Source organism: Condylostylus longicornis, unplaced genomic scaffold, assembly GCF_029603195.1.
Source record: "Condylostylus longicornis isolate FDR11 unplaced genomic scaffold, ASM2960319v2 ptg000196l, whole genome shotgun sequence".
NCBI classification, from domain to species: Eukaryota; Metazoa; Arthropoda; class Insecta; order Diptera; family Dolichopodidae; genus Condylostylus; species Condylostylus longicornis.
The window spans coordinates 1-9,117 of record NW_026578164.1 but is presented as its reverse complement, the minus strand read 5'-3'; the positions used below and the strand labels follow the sequence as shown (position 1 = coordinate 9,117).

Genomic DNA, 9,117 nt, shown 5'->3' with positions numbered 1-9,117 from the left:
TGAACCGATTTTGATTATATTTTATATGTAAGTATATTTTCACCATGACACGGATTGATCAACTTTTGGGATATATCAGGCCTCGGGAACTGCACTTTTTAGCGGGCCTGTCTTACATTTTTGAACATTTTGAAGAAAATATTTAACCGATTTACTTGAAATTTTATATATAGGCTCAGCTCGATAGTCCGCAAAACCACCTAACTTTTGGAAGAAATCAGGTGTCAGCAACTGAACGTTTACTACGGGCCAAATATATATTTTTGCGTATATAAAGAGAAATAATCAACCGATTTCATTGAAATTTAATATTTAAATTCTTCGTATTAAAACAAGTAACATATAAATTTTTTGGAAAGATCACGGCTCGAAAACTGATCTGCGGGAAGATTTTACATTTTTCACCATATCTACGGAACGAATCGATGGAATTTCTTAAAATTTGATATTTGAGTTCTGGTTGTTACCGAAGCTAACTGGCGAGCATTTCAGGGAATTTGGGTAGCACAAAGCGAAACTTTACTAAGAGCTTACATTGAAAATTGGAAAGAAGTATTTAACAAACACTTTTATAATATTCTGTAACACTTTCACTTAACTAGACAATACACATTGCAGTCGGTTATGTGTTCGCATCAGATTTTTTTGATGATTGATGCTATGTGACCACATCAGATTTTTTTGATTTGTTTTTTGGAGTTTGAAATTAAGTAATTATTGTTTTGTTCTATAAGTCTTAAATAGTTTTTAACTTCTTTTTGTCTTCTTGGTCCATTGTCCCGAAGATCCATTTGAGAAAGGATCCTCCAACGTTAATAAGGGCCCTTTTTAATCTCAGTGGTAAAATGGTTTTGAATGAATGGTTAGTTTTATTAATTTAATTTTTTTTAAATGTATTATAAAAATTTTTATTAGAATTATTAATAGTGAACGGTAAAGTATTTATTTGACATTCTATTATGTTTATAAGAGTTTGAATTTTGGTTCTATTAATAATGTTTATAATTTTGTTGTAGCTTCGATTATATCAACGTTTTCGTGCTGTGTTACAGTGAATCCAGCTTCGGTCTCCAATTTATTAACGTTTATATTCGTTGCTTGGCTGGGGTTTATTATTATCAGTAGTGTTATTATTATTTGTATTATTGTTAATACCTATAAATTTAATTTTTTTTTTATTCGAAGTGGATGAATGTTATGGTTTTTATTGTCAATCCTTTTATTATTATTTATTTTAATTTTTATTTTTTTATAAATTTTTATTTTTTTCGGTAATTCTTTGTACCGTACTATCGCGGGATTGTCTATAAGAATTTCGTCAGTATTTGGTAATTTGAATTCCTTTCTACTTTTTTTAAGTTACTTATAGTTTTTTCTTTCCTTTGCTGCATCAGAGTTTTTATTTTTTCGAAGCCGGTTGTCTTACCATTGATAAATTCGATAGGTCTTACGTTAGTTGTCGAGTGGATGGTTCCATTGCAAGTTCCACTGCTTTTAGGACCTTACTTTCAGTGTCCGAGGGTCAGGTTGCGTTATGTTCAAGATTCGCATATGTTTTATAACTGTACCATGGGCTTTTTCATCCGAGATTCTTGTCGGCGAAATGTAGTGAACTTCAATACCTTCGGCTCTACAAAAGATTCAAACTGTTAAATTCATTATCAAATGCGAATTTATTTGGTTTCCCAAATAAAGAATTTCGCAACTTTGAAGCTTGAATGACTGTTATGCTATTTTTGTCGGAAAATCTTGTTATTAAAAGATATTTTGTATATTCGTCAATTGCTGTTAAAATGCATGTATTTTTTTAAATAAAATGTGTCAGCATGGATAATTTGATTTGGTTCAGATGGACTTTCGGAAATTTGGAATTTGTATTGAGTCGGCTATCTGTCATATTTAGCCAAGTTGCAAATATCATAATTGTTAATATATTTATAAATGACGTCTTTTAATTTTGGAATGTAATACTTGTCTTTAATTCGTTGAAGTTTTCTAAATGCCGCGATGGTTACTATCTTCGTGTATTTTTTTTTTATTTTTTCGATCATTTCTTCTTCATTATTTATTTCCTGAGCAAATTTGGTGCATTTAACTAATTTTATTTTTTTACAGTTGCTGAATAGTTCTATTAATTTCCTCTGTAATATGGAATATTTACTATCTTCGAGTTCGAAGTAAATGTCTGTAGTGCAAGTCGTAATAAATCTTTTCAATAAATATTTTAAATAAGTTTCGTTTGACAAGTCTTTTTCGGTTATAAATATTTTCTATATCTTTTATATTTAATTTTAATTTCATTTGTTTTATTTCTTCTAATTGTACTTGAGTTAAATATTTATTAATAATGTTGTTTATAATCCGAATGTGGTCACCCAAATTTTCGAAGCCACTATGAATTGTAGCCATTTCACTTTCTCTTTCCAAATTTTTATTATTATCGATTTCCATAGTATTTATTTCATGTTTATCGGTATCTAATCTACTTAAAAAGTCTGATACATTATTATCTTTGCCTTTGACATATTCAAAGTACAAGGATCTTATGAATTTGTTACCTTTAATTGACCCTTGTTTTCATGAATTTTACAAGAATTTAAGGCCAGCCAATTTAGTCAATATTCACCCGGATTTGGTTGATGATGACGCTGAAGACTTATAGTTATAAAAGAACTATAACTTGTAAATATTGTAAAATATAATTTGTAATAATGTATATTCTATTTGTAATCATATTTTATATATTTTAATTTGGTCATAATTGCGCTTTATTAATAAAAATACTATTTTAAAAGAAGTGAGAATTTTCTAATAAACTCAACATTATTTCGGCCTAATCGCTTAAGTCTAGCTTAGATAAAAATAAAACTTTGGAACAAAAACTTAAATAAACTTTAGTATCTTGAACTTGTTCGAAACAATTTGGAAAAAGCGACAAAGTGGTATTAGCTCTTAAATAAACATAAAAAAATTTTGGAATAAAGGCTAAAGTCGTTTAAATTCTACAAAATAGACAAAAATAAAAAATTAAATTTACAATCGTAAATAGAGGTTAGTTCTGTAATATAACCAACCACTTTTGAACCTTAATCTTATTAATAACTCGTAGAAATTAAAAATAAGAAGACAAAAAATTACGAAAATTTTTATTTCTGTTCCTATGTAAATTAGCAATAATCGATTTTAGCGATTATTCCTTTTTGCCCCAGATTTGTTTGCGTGGCCCTAGCCTTTCTTGGGTATCCTGGCTATGGATAACCAAGGAAGTTGACATAACCTTCTATTGGTGCGGAAGGACGATTATCGCTATTATTATAATTTCAACTTCTGGCACCATAGTAATTATCATTGTTTCTAAAATTTGCGCTATTTGTATTAAAACGTGAAATGTTCTTATTTAAATTATAATCTTGTGAAAAGTTTCTATTTAAATTATAATTTTGTGAAAAGTTTCTATTATCATTGTTATTACATTAGGATTTCGCGGTTTGTGAAATTTATTAAAGTTTCGCGAATTGTTAAAATTACGTGAATTAAAGTTATTATTATTGTTAAAGTTATTATTGTTAAAACTACGCGATCTACTATTATAACTAGTATTTTGTCTATTAAAGTTATTATTATTTTGGTTATAGAAACTAGCTGGACTAGGACCTAATGTTTGTTGGAGTTCGTGAAAAGCGTCATCCAGAGTGGTGACGTTTTTCGCCCGTAAAAACGTTCTTTCAGAACGTCGTATTTTGTTGAAAAATTTTTCCAGAATACTAGTCTCGTTCTTGCTATCGTCAAGGCTATTACATTGTTACATTTAACTTGCTCTGCTATTTCTTTTAATTTTAAGTAGTTTTCTTGGATGCAAAATGTCTTTTTAGCTGTGGTTTTATACTACTTCAGCCTGTTGTGGCGTTAATTTTTCTGATGGAATCAGCCTCCCGTACTTGTAACTTATTTGTGATGATAGTTGTTATATAGTCCTCTGATGCTTGGTATGGTGCCAGATTTATAAATGCTTCTGCATCTCTTATAAAAGCACTAAGGTCACAGTCTCCATTTCCTTTAAAGTTAGGTAATTATCTTGATTCGGCGATGAGATCTCAAATAGTGATAGCGTTTGCCATTTTTATTTTATTAATTTATTAGATTAGTATTTTATGTGATATTATTTAAAAATTAAATTTTTTTTGTAGTTGTTGTGATTTGTTTTTTTTTTTTAGGTATTTTAAAAGGAAAAGTTTCTTTTTAGGTATTTTAAAGGAAATTCCTTTTATGTAGTATAGTGTAAATAAACAATTTTTATACATTGTATCTCAAATTCGGCTGAACTGATTTTGATGAAATTTTATTTGTAAGTTTAAAGTAAATCTATTGAATATTTTCTTCAAAATGATGAAAAATGTAAAACATCGCCGCTAAAAATCCAGTTTTTGAGGTGTGATATATTCCAAAAGTTAATCAATCCGTGATATAGTCGCAATAAACTTACATATAAAATTTCATCAATATCCGCTCAGCCGAACTTGAGATAGACGCGTACACACACCGACAAACGGATGGATCGGCATCTCCCTAAAAATATTTTATTTATGCTTCCCTACTATGGAAAAGTGCGTTCCCACTGAAAGCTCGACTTCAAGAATTTGTTACCATCACATAACCTACCTTATTGTATACACAATGTGGTTGGTAAAGGTGTTTGGTAATTTAAAAAGAGTGTGTCACTTTTTAGCGCCGATATATATGTATTAAAATTGGAAATTTAAAAATTTTTCGTTCGAGTAATAAGAACTGAAATTTTAAGTACATACATATATAATTATAAATGTATATTTATTTTTTAAACATATAGAAATAAATTTTTCAAATAAAGGAAATGTTTAGGTTAAAAAAAAAATTATTTTATTCAATTAAAAGTATATATACTCTAAAAAATTTTTATTAAATTTTGCTACAATAAATGTAAGCAATTGGTTACCCATAATTAATGTAACAAATACATATGTATGTATGATTAATAGTAATGATTCGCTTTTTTCAACTGCAAATATTTAAATTACAACAGTTATCTCAGTAAGATATCTGACTATCTTACAGAAAGTAAGATTTATATGTTAAATGCTAAACACTACTATAAAATAAAGTTGAGTCCAACCAATGGTTTGTATTGTAGCACTTTTCCCTTCAACAAGTGAAAATACTGCTTTTAAAATACAGTCTATGTGTATCCACCATTAAAATTATTTTCATTCATAAACGAAACAATTTCTAGGATTGCATATATTTAGGATGAACGATTTATACAGTCTTTGAAATAAAGCAAAAATTAATAAAAAGTGGGTTTAACATAATGCTCGATTTTAAGGGTTAATTGTGTGAGTTAGGAAAAATAATTATATTTTTTATTGTCATGGAATTTACCGTTAGCTTTTTGCGTTTATAGAAATTTGAAAAAGCTTCCGGTTTTCGAAATATAAAGCGTCAAAAGTTCAAATTTTACAAATTTCAAGAGGCGATAATTTGAGAGGGGGTGGAGATGGAAAAAAATTTTCTACTAACGAAATTAAGCATTTATTAATGTCTAAAAGCCCTTAAAATTTCACAAAATCGACATTAAAAATTTGAAAAAAAAAACGGACTTTAGATAACGGTTAATTTGAACGGCCATTTTGTTTTTCTAAAGTTAATCTATAGTATACCGCGCTAGGGGAGGCAAGCCACTGCCTTTCGGCGTTTGCAAAATTCCAAAAATGCTTATGTTTTCATTGCATTAAATAGTTAAAAAATGGCATTTTTAGGGTTTTAACTTATAACTGCAAGTATTAAATTTTAGCTTTCTATCTTTAAGGGTGTAGAAGTTTTGTAAACAAACACACGGACGGACGGACAGAGTGAAACTAATAAGCACTTTTTTTCAAAAAATTTTTGGAAAAGTGCTAAAAAATTAAATATTCAGCTTATTAAATATAAACTTAGGGTTAAATTTTCAACATGTAAAGTTTCAATTTAATACCTAAATACTTTTAAATAGTAATACTAATCAACTGCAATATTATTTCAATATTAACGGGAATGAATATTCTTTCACACGATAAAGTAAAGTTGAACATAAAGTTTTTCAAATATGCATATAAGTTATATATTATAAATACAAGTTTTGAGAAATATCATGACATTGATTAATAGAAAAATTCATTTTAGTGAGCCTGCTCATTGAATTTTTGTATATGAAATTGTATACGAAATTTACTTAGTATAACTTTTTTTTCGCAAATTAATAAAATATATTATAATAATTAATGTAATATTATGATGTCTTCATTTAAAAAAAATTTAGATTTCGAAAATAGCGGTAGTGAATATTTGCCGCCTTTTGATTGTTAAGACTCAGATTCAAGCTTAGAGTGTGAGTCACCACCTCACAAAAAAAAATCGAAAAGTGTAATGTCTAAACGTCGAAAAAAATAACAAAGAATCAGAAAAATGTCCTGTAAGAAATCAGTTAAAACGGCGAAACGAAAATGTTCAAAAAAAACCTCCAAAAAACGACCGGTTTTAAAAAATAAATGGAAAAGTGTAATGTCTAAAGAAGCTTTTAATACTGAAAAAAAACATGACAATGTTTCTGGTAAATCTATAAAAGAAAAAAAAAATAAAAACCATGTAGTTGCAAAATGGAATGCTTTAAAAAAATAAATGAGGTTGATCGTCAGAAAAATTTCGAAAACTTCTGGAAATTATAAAATAAATATAGGCAGTGGAATTTTATAATTAATTTTACACTCTTTGCCAGCAAAAACTGAGCTGCAAAATTATAAGAAAATATGAAAGATCTGGAAATAAGCACCACTTTTTAAATATATTTTCTGCTGAAGGAACCAAAAAGGAAAAAGTTTGTAGAGTAATGTTTCTCAATACGCTTGATATAAATTCCGAATGGATTGAAACGAGTTATCGAAAGATACAAGATGAATCATTAGTCAATAATAAAAGAGGACTTCATGTCAGAATTTTAAAAGATGATGTTATTAAAAACCAGGAAGCAATAGTCAAACGCATCAAATCATTTCCTGTTGTTGAATCGCATTACTTGAGAAAATCAGTTACAAAAACCAATATTGATGGAGACTTAAATATAGCGAAATGTATCGCCTTTTCAAGACTTCGTTTGAAGGAAATAATCAGGAATGCAAAATAACTGAAAGACAATACCGCGATATATTTAACACTCAATTTTACATAGGTTTTTTTAAAATCAGTGTGAAAGGTTTAAAAAGGACCATTGTGATACTTGTATGGTATACGATAATTTAAGTAATTCTCAGAAAAGTGACGTAAAATCAAATCTGCTCAGCTTCAACATTTGGCAAATAAAAATAATGCTCGAGAGTTAAAAATAAGAGATAAAAAAAAGGCAGAAGAAAACCAGAACGTAGACGCAGCTGTATTCGATTTCCAGAAATTTCTGTCAACGCCCGAAGCTGAAACTTCGGTTTTTTACTATAAAAGAAAGTACAATACTTACAACTTTACAATAAACAGTATGGCAAGTAAAACCGTGAAATTATTACGAAAAAAAGCTCCGTCGAAGTTTCTAGCTGTTTAAAAAAGTATACTGAAATGAAGACAAAAGAAGGCTGTAATGAGTTCTATTTTTGGTCAGACAATAGGGCTGGCCAAAATCGAAACAAAACTTTATTTTCTTTTCATGCTTGGGCTGCAAATAAATATAACGTAAGCATAACCCATAGATACTTAGAAAAGGGCCACACACAAAATGAAGGGGATAGCGTTCACGCAAACATCGAAAAAAGAAAAAAGGTACGGATGTTTTTGTGCCAGAGCAATGGTATTCCCTTATAAGGTGTTCTAAAATTAACTCTCCATTTTATGTTGTCATAGAAATGACACAAAATGATCTTTTAAATTTTAAAGTACTATCAAACTTTCTTAATTTCGTTAAAAACACATGTAATGAAAAGTTTGCTATAAGTAAAGTGCGTGAAGTTTTTGTGTCAAATGAGGATCCCATAATACTATGTTATAAATATTTTTTGGAGAAAATTATCAATTTATTACAATTATAAATCGTGCAAAAAGGATCAGAATATCAAAAAAATATGTGGATTTAAATTCTCAAATTCCATTACAATATAATAATTTATTGCCAATTTCTGACGCCAAATATGATGATTTGTTATTTCTTTGTACTAAAATACGTTAATACTTCATATCATAATTTTTTTAAAAATTTGCCGCATATTAACGGTGAAAATCCTAAAGCAGAAGAAGAAGGCGACGAAGAACATTAAAATTATATTATGAATTTTACTAATACAACATCATAGTTGCGGAATTAATAAGAATGTGCTTATTACACTACTAATTTATCTTAATGGCAATTTCTTCATGCAACTGCAGAACAGATGGATGACGTAATCAAAGGAACGAGTTAAAGGCAGAAAAATTCATTAAAAAAATTTTTCTCCTCGAACTGGACTCGAACCAGTGACCTACCGCTTCCTAGGCGGACGCTCTACCAACTGAGCTACAGAGGCATGAAGAAATTGCCGACGAAATGTTCTCTACATTGCTTATACTGTAATTCACATGATTACTAAGTATTTGTTTTGTTTACATGGATTGCTACATACAATCTACTATTGAAACACACAATAACAAGAACATATATGTTTATAGGATTGTGCCTATTGCACTAATTAAATTATGAATTTTACTAATACAACATCATAGTTGCGAAATTAATAAGAATGTGCTTATTACACTACTAATTTATCTTAATGGAAATTTCTTCATGCAACTGCAGAACAGATGGATGACGTAATCAAAGGAACGAGTTAAAGGCAGAAAAATTCATTAAAAAAATTTTTCTCCTCGCACTGGACTCGAACCAGTGACCTACCGCTTTCTAGGCGGACGCTCTACCAACTGAGCTACGAGGAGCTGATTAAATTTTTTTTTATCAAATTTTATTATAAGTAAAATTTTTATTTTCCAGCTAAAATAATTTCTTTGGACTTTGGTAGACTGAAATGAAAAAATGTTCCAAATAAAAGTATTACAAAGTTTTTGTTATAGGAATAAACCGAATTTATGACAAAT

At 28.7% G+C, this 9,117-nt stretch overlaps 1 non-coding gene across 1 annotated transcript; it reads right to left on the bottom strand.

Moving 5' to 3' along the window:
* Nucleotides 1-8,884: 8,884 nt before the first annotated feature.
* Nucleotides 8,885-8,958, bottom strand: Trnas-aga (transfer RNA serine (anticodon AGA)). Its single transcript has one exon. It is a non-coding gene; the product is annotated as a tRNA-Ser (tRNA).
* Between the last annotated feature and the right edge of the window lie 159 nt (nt 8,959-9,117).